This window comes from Mustela erminea, chromosome 4, assembly GCF_009829155.1.
Source record: "Mustela erminea isolate mMusErm1 chromosome 4, mMusErm1.Pri, whole genome shotgun sequence".
Lineage (NCBI taxonomy): Eukaryota > Metazoa > Chordata > Mammalia > Carnivora > Mustelidae > Mustela > Mustela erminea.
Window position 1 is genome coordinate 136,406,027 of NC_045617.1, and position 13,647 is coordinate 136,419,673.

A 13,647-nucleotide genomic window follows, 5' to 3' on the forward strand; every position below is an offset into this window, starting at 1 on the left:
TATCATCCAATTTATAATGCAGAGACAGCCAAAAAAGAAAAAGAAAAAGAAAAACCAAAACAGACTATGCTCAAAGACAAAATATAAAAATCTGTTATCAGTTTGGAACTTAAAAACATATGATGCAATGAAGTAAAGACATCTTACAACACAAATGGTGAAGGCAAATGAACCATGGTAAGTTCTTTAAACTTGGACGGGTCACCCTTGAAACAAATGAACACTCACAGAAAGAATCAAGTGCGTGTCCTTCCCACCATGTGTAATTCATCAATGGAAGCTGGACTGACACCAAAGAGCCTGAGTAATAATTCTCTAATTGAGTAAATAGGAAATAATGGAAGTACTTCTGGAGTTTGCTTAGATTAGGTGGCATAAGGACACACTGGTTGAATGACCTGAATTTTCAGAAACAGATGATCACTTGACAATAAATTATAAGCCACATGAAAAATGTTCCCACCACTTTTTCACATAGCCTACCCAGTGTGGCCTCTAAATTAAGTTCGCGAGTTTTTGTTGTCCCTCCCTTCTTGGCTTTACGGTAAGGTTCAAAGCAACAGCCCTGCCTATAACCGCAACACCATTTAATAGAGTGCTGTTGTTTTGTGTCCTCTATTTTGAACTCAAAGCACAGAGAGATGATAGATAGATAGATAGATAGATAGATTGATTATAGATAGATAGATGGATGACACAATTTTCCAACACATCTTACTATGTGAAAAATCAGTTTGTAGAATAATACATAAGAGATAATGCTATTCAAAAAACAAACAGCTGTTGTGTTTATGTGTGTAGGTTTGTGTAACACATGTAATAGTAGACTGAAAGACTGTATGGATGCATAATTAACACTTAATAGTAACATCCCTAGGAGGAGAGGTTAGGATGGGAAATATCTGAGGGGGATGTAAGAAGGTTGCAATTATCTTGGACTCCCTGTCCACCTAATGTGATCATCATCATCATCACACTCCTTCCATATTGCCTTCTTCATAACTTTAGAATTTGTCTATTTTGAGAAATGGCTGTCCCCACCTTAACTTCCTCAGCTTAGGCAGCCAATATCTCCCACTTCAGCTTCGAGCTCTTCTTCCAAACCATTTAATTGCTTCTAGTTTTGCTTACACATACCATCCTGCTACAACACTAAATCCATACTAATGCCTTGACCACATTTCCTTTTAAAATCTTTGAGTTTGATGATTAGGTATTATATGATTGCATTTTGACACAAATATATTTTCAGTGTAGATAATTCAGATATCAAATTAACCAAATATTTCCTTTTTGTCTTCCCCCTCTTCACTTTCCTTTACATTCTCTATTCTAAATCCCACTTCCCTCCACAGAGAAACTGGAAGTGATTTATCATGTATTTCTCCAGTGTCCTTCCATGCTTCTTTTTTTTTTTAAGATTTTATTTATTTGACAGAGATCACAAGTAGGCAGAGAGGCAGGCAGAGAGAGAGGAAGGGAAGCAGACTTCCTGCTGAGCAGAGAGCCCGATGCAGAGCTCGATCCTAGGACCCTGGGAACATGACCTGAGCTGAAGGCAGAGGCTTTAACCCATTGAGCCACCCAGGCGCCCCTCCTTCCATGCTTCTTAACATACTCACACTTCCATTCACCTTTCTCTTTGTTAGTTTTTGCAAAAATGTGATTGACCATATATATTCTTCTGCAGCTTTAGTTTTCTCTTGATAATTTGTCTTCGAGAGTTTTCCATTTAGGTTTATAATGTCTACCCTATTCTGTTTAACTGCTACAAAATATTTCATAGAATGGATATATTATAGTAGACATTCAAGCTTATTTCAGTTCCATGCCTGATTTTATCTTTTAACTGTTTTTCATTATGATGGCAATATATGACATTTGCTTATTGTTTGAATTAGTAATTCTAGAAACGTTAAACATCTTCTATGTTTTTGTCTGATATCCCTCTTCTGTCTTTTGACAAATACATATTTTTGTTCATTTTAATAGATTTTTAAAAATTGTTTCATATGAATTCTATTATAGATGGATCAATTGATTGATCACTCTTCCATCTAATATAGCTTCCGGATTTTTTCTCTGTCTCAGTCTGTCCTCACCACAGATCTAAAAATTACTCAAAATTATATTTTGATAATCCACTGGGAATTCATATTGGTATATGTGAAGAAAAATACAATCTTTTCTTTTTTTCTTCAAACTGATAGGCCATGGTCAAAGACCATTTATTGCATAATTGATCTTTCTTCCAATGATGTGAAACCATTTCACAAGAAACCACAGCCCCACATACATATGGTCTGATTCTGGCCTCTCTGTATATAAATTTTTTCATATATATACTAATACATTTTTGTGTTTTAATATCACTCTGTTTTAATTTTCATAGCTTCATGATATGTTTTTACATCTAAGAAGACAAGTCTCCTTTTCTTTAAAAGAATTCTCTTGTTTTTTTTATTACTATTTTTTATTATGTTTAGCTAGCCATTGTACATAGTACATCATTAGTTTTGATGTAGCGTTCAGTGATTCACTAGTTACGTGTAACACCCAGTACTCATCACAACACATGCCCACCTTCGTTATTTTCACAAATTTTATTTGTCATATTAAATTGAGAACTTATCAAGTATCATGAAATATCCTGTTGAGATTTCCATTGGGGTTACATTAATTTCATGGGATAATTTGGGGAGAAATAGTTATTTTGCAACACTGAATCTCCTTGCCCAAGAACATGGGTAATTATTTCAGTCTTTAAATATCTTTCACTACATTTTTATGGTTTTGTTTTATATGGATTCTTGTATATTTCTTGGATTTGTTACGCCTTCTGGTTTTATTTTTGCTATGGCAGTTGAATTTTTGTTTGTTTCTTTCTTTCCAAAACATTTTCTAATCAGTCATTTCTGCTAGTGAGAAAATTTTTAAATTTATGTTTTCATTTTTCAGTCTATCTCCTTTCTAGTGTTACACTTTTGTTATTCCTTTTCTAACTGCTTTCATTTTAGAGTTCTTGCTTGGGCTCCTTTGAGTTATCTGGTTCTGGTGAGGCCGGGATGGTGGCAATAGTGAGCCACTGACTGTGAGAGCCCTGTCCTTTTGGTTTTTTTTAAACTATATTGAGGAACATTGACAAGCAATTATATATATTTAAAGCACACAATGTGACAATCTGATATACCTACACATTGTAGAATGGTTACCCAATCAAGCTAATTAACATATCTGTCACCTCAAGAGTTAACCTAAAGTGATTGCGTGTGTGTGTGTGTGTGTGTGTGTGTGTGTGTTGAGAATGGTTAGGATCTATTCTCAACAATGCTCAATAGTCTGGACTGTATTGTTAACTGTAGTCAGGACTGTATTGTTAACTGTAGTCACTATGGAAAACACTATCGTGTTTTCTCAAGAAAAAAATTTAACTGAACTACCATATGATCCAGCAATTCCACTCCCGAGTATATACCCAGAATAATTGAAATCAGGATTTCAAAAACATATCTGTACCCTCATGTTCATTGCAGCATTAGTCATACTATCCAAGATATGGAAACAACCTAACTGTCCTTCCATGGATGAATCTATTAAAAAATGGGATATATATTATGTATACTATACAATATATTGTAGTGGAATATTATTCAGCCATAAAAAGGAAGAAAAGCCTGCCATTTGCAACTACATGGGTGAATCTTGAGGGCATTTTGTTAAGTGATATTAAGGCAGGAAGAGAAAGAGAGTCCTTCCCCTGAGGGGGCAATATCTTCCTGTAATGTTGCTCCACCTCCTAATGTTGCTCCTAGTCTACAGTCCTGAGTATAGAGTGTCTACCCTCTCTGGTCCAGTGTTGGGTATACACCATGACCATCCATGTGCAGCCCAGATGAGGATGCAAGAGATGGGAAGACCGCACTCCAGCCCCTTCAACTACAGCCCCCATGTGAGCTCCGTGATGCCTCTTCTCCAGGTCCTGTGATTCCAACTTCTAAACTCTAGTCTGGACACAAGGGAGTATATTAGTTTTTTTTTATATTTTCTATCTTCCAGAGATTCCCCAAAATCTCACATCCACCAATGGTACTGTTTCTTGTTTTCTAATGTTATTATTGATTTATTCTTCTGTTGTCATCTTTTTGACTGGTAATAAATAGAGGTTGAATTAAGCTCACTCTCCTGATCACCAGAATGATTTCCTCCAGATGTACAATTCATCATTTCCCTTGTCCCCCTAAAACATGCCAGTGAGTCTTTGGCTCCCTCCTCTTCTTTTCAGGACCCTCCGTCATTCAGAGCGTGCCACCTGTCCAGCCTCTTTTCTAATCACCTTTTCCCTCCAGCCCAGATCTCATTTTCAACCTGGACAGATGCTGAATTCTTGTGTCCCCCAAACCCTCTCTCACCAGTCCTGGCTGCCTGTTACCCCTCACACTCTTCATTAGTTTTGTCCATTTTGTCAGTTAGATCAGAACTAAGAGGGCTTTTCTTAACCTCCAAACTTAGGTTAGATGTCTCACATCTCTTCTTCCATGGTACCCTCTGCTTATTCCTGCCACTGCATTTGTCACACTGTATGGCAATCTGCTTTTTACTTGTTCTCTACCTCTTTAGCCTGTATTTTATGTGTGGGGCAGAGATAGCAATTTGCACATCACCGTAAACAACCTGATGGAAGGAACTGCCATCGATTGCTATCTCCAGAAGTTCTACAACTTAATACCATGCCTTAAACATAGCTATTGTTAAAAGGAAGAGCTTCAGAGTGAGTCAGACTTAGATTCCAAATCTAATCTGTCATTACTAGTTCTGTGCAGGGCTGGTTACGTAACTGGGGTGGAGGAAGGGGGAGGCAGGGCAAAATAAAAATGTGAGCCTTGACGGGGTGAAGAAATCAGTCTCTCTTCCCATAGGCCGAACTCCCCAACCCACAGCTGATGGGCAGTCTCCAAGGGATTACAGCCTCCTTGTCGGGATAGAATTGAAACCTGGACTGGGGACAGGTCAGTGGCTCTTGCTATCACCTACAAAATGTGGCAAACTGGCACTTCTTGTAGGTGATAGTTGTCAGCCCAGGACAGAGACCACTCTTGCCTTGCCTGTTTCAAGGACTCTGACCCTCCCTGTGCACACGCCCAACCCGCCGGAGGCTAACAGTCACGGTGGAGTGTGGGTTTGTCCTGCAGACAGTCACTGCTCTGTCATAGTGTGGAGCCAATGGCAGGGATGGGAGGAGAGAAGAAGGCCAGTGGCTTTGTGATAGGCAATAACAAGCGAGACCATTTCTTTTTTCTTTTAATTTATTTTTTATTTACTTTCAGCATAACAGTATTCATTATTTTTGCACCACACCCAGTGCTCCATGCAATCCGTGCCCTCTATGATACCCACCACCTGGTACCCTGACCTGCCACCCCCCACCCCTTCAAAACCCTCAGATTGTTTTTCAGAGTCCATAGTCTCTCATGGTTCACCTCCCCTTCCAATTTCCCCCAACTCCCTTCTCCTCTCTAACACCCCATGTCCTCCATGCTATTTGTTATGCTCCACAAATAAGTGAAACCATATGATAATTGACTCTCTCTGCTTGGCTTATTTCATTCAGCATAATCTCTTCCAGTCCTGTCCATCAACTCCCGGTGTGCACTCCATTGTCTCCTTGGACCTCACTTTTTTTTTTTAAGATTTTATTTATTTATTTGACAGACAGAGATCATAAGTAGGCAGAGAGGCAGGCACAGAGAGAGGAGGAAGCAGGCTCCCCGCTGAGCAGAGAGCTCAATGCGGGGCTCGATCCCAGGACCCTGGGATCATGACCTGAGCCGAAGGCGGAGGCTTTAACCCACTGAGCCACACAGGCGCCCCTGGACCTCACTTTAAAAATAGAAATTTATGAAGGACACGTATTGCATGGAGCACTGGGTGTGATGCATAAATAATGAATTCTGGAATTCTAAAAAGAAATTTAATAAAATTAAAAAAAATAAAACAGAAATTCAATGGTAAAATAATTAAAATGTCAAGAGGATACAGTAGAACTTTGACCCAGGGAGAAGGGGGCCCTGCATGCGGGTTACAAGCCCAGGAAGCTGGCCCTGAGTCTGTGACCTAAGAGTTCACCTAAATTCTGAGTCTCAGTGTTTTCACCTGAGAAATCGACATGATAAAACCTACCTCATCAGATTTTAGTAAGCCTTAAAGAAGTAATGTCCCCAGAGCTCAGAGCACAGCACTTGGATACCTTTATGGGAAGTTCAAGATCTCCTCTTTGGAAGGACATAGTACAATTTTTTAAAGGACTCTTTTGGTAATGCTTAAAATGTTTCAGTTTCCAGAGTCATTAGCCCTTTTCATCACAAATCCTTTTCTTAATCCTTAACCCTTTTGGGTTCAATTATGAAGTGGGAGGACATGGCCACACGATAATTTCCTATTGTAGTTCACCACGCATATACCTCAGAGCTGCTCCTGATTGTCCTCAGATTCTTAAATAATTCTGTTTCCTGAGCTCCACCATCAGAATACCTGGAGATAAGATCCAGGAATATATGTTTTTTTGCAAATCTTCCAGGTGATTTATACACACACAGATTTTTTTCTCTGTATTTTCTTATGGTGTTTTCTCCCTTTCAAGGTAAACTTACATATATGGAATGGGTAGATTTTAAATGCACATTCACCAACTTGACAGATGGATCCATCCAATGCAGTCTGAACCCCTATCAGGATATAGAATATGCCATGGACTGAACATTTCTGTTCTCCCCAGGTCCATACTTTGAAGCCACAATCCCCAAGTGTTGGTATTTGGAGGTGGATGCATTGAGAAGTAATTAGGTTATAAGGGAAAGCCTCCTTCAATGGTATTAACTTCCTGGGAAGAGAGCATACAAGAGGAATCATGTCTCTCTTGTCCCCGTGAAAACACAGGAAGGTGACTCTCTGAAAGCCAGGAATCTGGCCCTCAATGGCACCAGGTCTGCCAGGGCTTCAATCTTGGACTTCTAAGCCTCCAGAATTTTGAGAAGTAAATATTCCTTGTGTTAAAAAGAAAGCCCAAGCAAGCCTCTTGTCCCCAGGACAGGAAACCAGGACTCCATTGCAATTTCCACTTTCCCAGCAGTGGCATTTTGAACCAATCAAGCTTGAATTTTCTGGTCAATTCCAATGAGGTAATCTGTCACATGGGTTCTCCCCAACCCTCCAGAGGAAGATAAGGAAACCTTGTCTCCTTCCCGCTAAGAGAAGACACCTTGCTGAAATAATCCCTTCTTTTCTTTTGCCAAGAACTTCTTGTCCCATCCTCTTTCTGGGGTAAAAGAATAATCAAACAAACAAACAAAAAACAAAAACCTTCTCATTTTTGTACAACTTTTCAGAGCATCTCTCTACTTGCCAGTAGGGATGCTGCCTCATTCATGATTCACTTCATAAAGCCAATTAGGTCTTCAGATTTACTCAGTTGAATTTGTCTTATTTAACAGTGTTTAAGCCACCCCGTCTGTGGTATTTTTATGACAGTAGCCTGAACTGACTAAGACAGGATACTACCATCACTCCAGTAAGCTTCTACCTGCCCCTTCCCAGTAGGGAGACATGCTCAGCCTCCCAGAGGTAATCACTATTTACATTTCTTTCCAATATAGATTTCTTGGTCTGTTTCAGAACTTCACATAAGGGAATCATTTATTACCTACACTTTTCTGTAAAATTTCTTTTATTCAGCATGTTTCTGAGATCCAACCACAATGTTGTATGTATCAGGCGTTTATCCCTTCTTCTTGCTGAACACTACAGAAATTATATGAATTCCTTTCATTATGTGAATACGCTGCCTTTTATTCATTCATTACCCTACTGGTAGACACAAGTGCTGCTTCCAGTTTAAAGCTATTATGAACAAAGTTGCCATGAACGGTTTTGGACAAGCCTTTTTGTGGACGTAGATTCTTATCTTTCTTGGGTGAATACTTAGAAGTGGAACTGTTAGGTGGTACAGCGGAGTGCAGATTTAGTTTGACAAGAAAATGCCCACTCTTTTACACATAGTGGTTGTGCTATTTTAGACTCTCACCAGCAGAGTTTGAGAGTGCCAGTTTGCTCAACCTCACCGACATTCAGTGTTGTCAATCCGTTAAACTTAATTTTAACCATTCTCGTCAGTATTTAGTGATATCTCATTGTGGTTGTAACTTCCATTTTCCTGATGACCATTGATTTGGAGCACTATTTGCAGATACCAATTGGCCATTCATGCATCTTCTTTCATAAAGTGTCTATTTCAATCTTTTGCCATATTTTGAATTAGGTCCTCTGTCTGTTTTATTATTGAGTTATAGTTCTTTATATATGCACGATGCTGGACAGTCTTCATCAGATACGTCTTACAAATCATTTCTTCCATTCTAAGCTGTCTTTTCTTTTAATGGTGTCTTTTGAAGAGCAGAGTTTTTAAAAGTTCACAGACCTGTACCCCTGGGGATAAAAATATATGTTTATAAAAAATAAAAAATTAATTTAAAAAAAAAAGAATAAAGTAGTTATGGGGATGTGATTCTATATTTTCCATCAATTTTCTAATTAAAACAGGATTTGGAAAGAAAAAAAAAAAAAAGTTGATGGAGTTCAACATAATACTTTGTTCCCATATGGTTAATGCCTTCTCCCACACCAGCCAGGTCTGTATTTGCTCATCTCCTCCGAACTCCCAACCTAACTGTGCTCGGGAAACGGCTCTCCCCTATTTCCGCTCCTCCCCACCCTGTGATACCACTCTTGAAGCTCTCTGCTCAAATGACCTCTGCACAATGACATCGAGGTGGTGGATTCAGTAGGCACTATTAAAGAAAAGTCTGTGCATGACCCCATCCTTTGGCAATCTTTATTATTTGAAGAAAAAGATGGCAGCTCTCATTTCCTGTTGTTCACATTTTCCAGAGACAAAAAGTCCTCACTATGCTAAAAATTCCTGACAGTATCGAGCTTCAGACCACGATCTCAAATCTTCAGAATTGGGAACTCACGGTGAAAGAAGAGTAAGCTCAGCATCACTGTAGCGAGCTCCTCGGGCTGTTTTGTTTTATTATTTTATTTTGTTTTATTTTATTTTAGATCTCTGTATTTAGAAACAACCATCCGGAGCTGTCACTGCACTTGACATGGAGTTCTGGAGGGAGGTAACCCTCATTGATGGGAAAAAACAGACACGGAGAGAAGGCACCTTGCCTAAGGCCACTGTGGAGAGCTTGGAACAGAAGCCAGGCCCCTATCAGGAGGTCCCAGTCGCCTCTAAAATTCCACGATCAGAACAGGCAGAACACAAAAGAGAAACCCACTGAGGAGAGGAAATGTTTTCCCACAAAAGCAATTTCCTCCAATTTGTATTTCAGCAACAAATTTGTTTCCAGTTTCAGATGCCACTATTCAAAACTGACCTGTTGCCTTTCAACTATAATAGAGGCTCTCTCATTCTTCGGTGATTTGCTTGTAAATATTTATCAATATGACTTGGCCCTTAGCCCCCTTTCTCTGACTTTATGACGGGGACCCCCCAGCCCTTGCCAACACTTCTCAAGCCTTGATTACTGTTGTGTCTTTCACGTGGATTGACATGTTTTCTCATGTGATTTATGAACTGTTATAAACATTTACAGCCGAACTGTCAACGTGGATAAATAAAACACTGTACATTTTTATAGTTCAGTCATCTTTATTGTGCCTTTCATACTTTTGCATAGGTCTAGAAGATTTGTGTTATCTCAACAAAGTGAAGCAACAGATTAGATCAGTTTCACTATGTTACTCAGCACCAGTTGTGCTAAAAACCTGGAGCTGTCCCCTTCCTAGAGTTATGTGCTTTTTTTTTTTTTTTCATTAGAATCTGGTTTATTAATGACAGAGAGAAAGGCTTGATTAAAATTTCAGTCTTCCTCTCATTGACAACTACAGTTGTCTAAACAGTGGTTTCAAAACTTCAGCCGACATCAGAATTCTCTGGAGAACTCGTTAAAACATAGCTTTCGGCCCCACCTCCAGAAGCTCTGATCCAGGTGATCTGGATTGGGGCCCAGAAATGTGCATTTCTGACGAGTCCCATTTGGTTCTTTCAGCTGAAGAACCAAGGATATTCCGTTTTCAGTGATTTCCAGCAAGTGATCACCTTACTACCATATTCTGAGCAATGCAGACTACCAAGGCTTTGTCTTCATGGATAGCAGGGCTTGCCTCGTGCAAAATTAGAGAGTAAGTGACCCTCACATAAACAAAGACACATCTCTAGGTATATCAGGGGACCAGCAGGCATCCTGCCTAGTCTCGGTGGCCTCCGCCTATGCTGGGTCTCTCCCCCTTTGGGAAGGTCTGTGAGAAATGCTCTAATGTGTTATTTTCTTCCTCTACATCACTACCTCTTTCTAGTCAGCTGCTTTTTTTAAACTTCTTCTGCAGAGATATGTTAATCAGGAGGACTCGTTTCTCATTTGATCTTACCCTCCACATCCCCATCTGTTTTAAATAGACTCCTACCCACACTTCAAGGCTCAGCTGAAAGCTCACACCCCCACCCCCATGACACACAGAGGGACTCCCAGCACCTCTCTGTGGTCTGGGAGCATTATGATCAAATATCTCACTTAACACATGGCCTGCCCTTTTCTGGTTCCATGTTCTTCCCTTTCTATGAAACTCAGGCTCTTCTAGACAGAGCAGTATCTTTGTTGTGTCTCTTGCCCTGCAAAGCCACCCTCAATAAATGAAGGAAAGAAAGCAAGATGGGAAGAAGGAGGAAGAGAGGATGTTCTGTTCTCAGGACATATACATCATTGATTGTAGAGAAGGGGGGATGGATTTTGTGTGGTTGGGGAAAGCAGTGAGGGCTGCTACCTACTGTGACATAGCAAAAGCTTGGGTCTCACATCAACAACAATGGAATCAGCCACTTGAATGGTTTTGCCATCGGTCAAGGACATGGATCCAGCCCAGTGAGAGGAGGAAGGTGGAATGCATCGCCGGTGCCCTCGTGGTTCTTATGGCTCTTTGACAGAGAGGATGCTGATGCGATGACAGTGGCGGGGGCTGGGGGCAGCGGGAGGTTATTTGAGGCCTGAAGGACTTTGAGACTCAGGAAGGATATGGGATGAGATAAAAGCAAAGTCCAGAATAATATTTGCAAATAGAGTTACTCATCATTGGCACACTATAGGTCAGACACTCTTTTCTAGAGTTAAATATACAATGGAATTGGTTGGTTGAACTGAGAGTTATTTAATAAATTAAAATAATATATATTTGTGTTTTTGTCATGTGTGGCTAGCATTAGACTTTCCTTTAATATAAGAAAGAAGAAGAAAGGAAGGAAGGAGAGAGAGACTCTTTAATTTATCTTCAACATCTAGCAATATACAAATGATGAATGGATTCATTCATACAATATGTCTTTTTGTGGGGCACCTGGCTGGGTCACTCAGTACAGCATGAGACTCTTGATCTCGGAGTTGTGAATTCAAGCCCCATGTTGGGCATTAAGCTTAATTTTTTTTTAAAGATTTTATTTATTTATTTGACAGAAAGAGATCACAAGTAGACAGAGAGGTAGGCAGAGAGAGAGAGAGGGAAGCAGGCTCCCTGCTGAGCAGAGAGCCCGATGAGGGCCTCGATCCCAGGACCCTGAGATCATGACCTGAGCCGAAGGCAGCGGCTTAACCCACTGAGCCACCCAGGCTCCCTAAGCTTAATTTTTAAAAAATACACACACACACACACACACACACACACACACACACACACACACATACTTTTTGCTCCTTCCAAAAACAGTTTCAAAATATTCCTTCATAGTTCTACTGTGGAAAACAGTTTGGCAGTGTCTTGCCAAAGCTAAACACAGTCTTACCATACAATCCAGCAAGCCAGCAATCATACCTCTAAGTATCTACTCAAATGAATTGAAAATGTACACCCACATAAAAACCCGCACACAAATGTTTAAAGCAACTTTATTCATAGTTGCTAAAAATAGGAGATAACCAAGGTGTCCTGCAGCAGGTAAATGGATAAAAAAAAAAATACCATATTACATGCATACAGCAGATTATTATTTGGTAGTATATTTAATAGAAATAAGCTATCAAGCCATGAAACATAGAAAGACATGGAGGAACTATATACATATATTGCTAAGTGACAGAAACCAGGGTAAAAAGTCTCCATACCATATGTTTAAGACAATACAACCTTCTAAAGAAGAAACACTGTGGGGACAGTTAGGAGATGAGTGGTTGCCAGGGGTTGAGGGGTGGGGGAGAGAGACATGAATGGTTAGAACAGGAAGGATCTTCAGAGCAGGGAAATGACTCTGTATGATACTGTAATGGTAGACAGGTGTCGTTATGCACTTGTCAAAACCCGGAGAATGTGCAACACCAAGAGTGACCCTAAAGTAAACAGTGGACTTTAGCTAATAATAATAATGGATCCATATTGGCTTATTGGCTTACCAATGATAACCAATGTATCACAACCATATAATGTGTTGGTAATAAAATGAATGCAGGAGAGAGAGGGGTTTATGGGATCCATCTGTGCTTTCTTCTCAATTTTTCTCTAAATGTAAAACTGCTCTAAAACATTAAACACGGGAGGGGGAGAAAAGAAAAAAAGAAAGAGAAGACTAATTCCATACCACTCCAAGGATCAAACTTAGATGTAAAGAAGACCTTGCTTAAAATCAAAGTTGATAAATATAAGAGTGGGTTGTTTTCATTGGTAGGAGTCATTGGTAGGATCATGCTGCAATTCTCTGCCTCCCCAGAGTGATGACTGGTGGAAGCAAGTGATACTTCAGTTAGGTTAGAACATTGGAGTAGACAGTATCTAAGATTACCTGCAAGTTTGATAGCTCATGATGCTACAGAGAAGTAACCACAAGTATAATGAGCGCTGTAGAGAACAAACTAAAGTCAGGATGACACATTTCCCCAAAGTAGGGGCTAAAGAAAGCAAGCAAAGCATGTGAAATGTCTGTAATTCTGACATTGGCCAATAATAATTGGCCAATAATGAGTGAGGTGGACAGGAAGAAATGAGGAGTGGTGTTTTATTGACTTTGTTTCTTTTCTGGAAATTGTATTAAGTGCATGAGATGACATAAGATACTGACAGCAGCAGACTCTTCCCTCGCCTGGATTTCCCAAAGAGCATGATCACATAGAAATGTATGTGTGTACATACACACGCCAAAGACGAGTGGCTTGAGTCATGCTAATGGGTTGGTCCATTAAATGGTTAATTTGTTTTATGAAACATCAATACCAACCTTCAAAAATACTCCAGAAATAGACACCCTTGGGATAAGAGCCTCTAAACTTATTTGTCCCCTATCTGGAAATTTTTACGATTCCCCTTTCTCCCCTATAAGGGAAACTGCAAGCAGGTTTTGTAAATGCACCTGGAGAAAAGCCCCTCTGTAGTCACTTATGTGTTGTCCTCTATAACATTAAAAGAAATTCCAGGTTCCTGTCTGCAGAGCTGCTGTTGCCAGGGAAACAGAGCCTCGTCAGAATGCAGCTGCTCGAAGTCTCAGTGCCCCAGTTACTGGTTCTTTTGATTGGTGGACACACATGAATCTCTTTCTAAGAAAGTCAATTT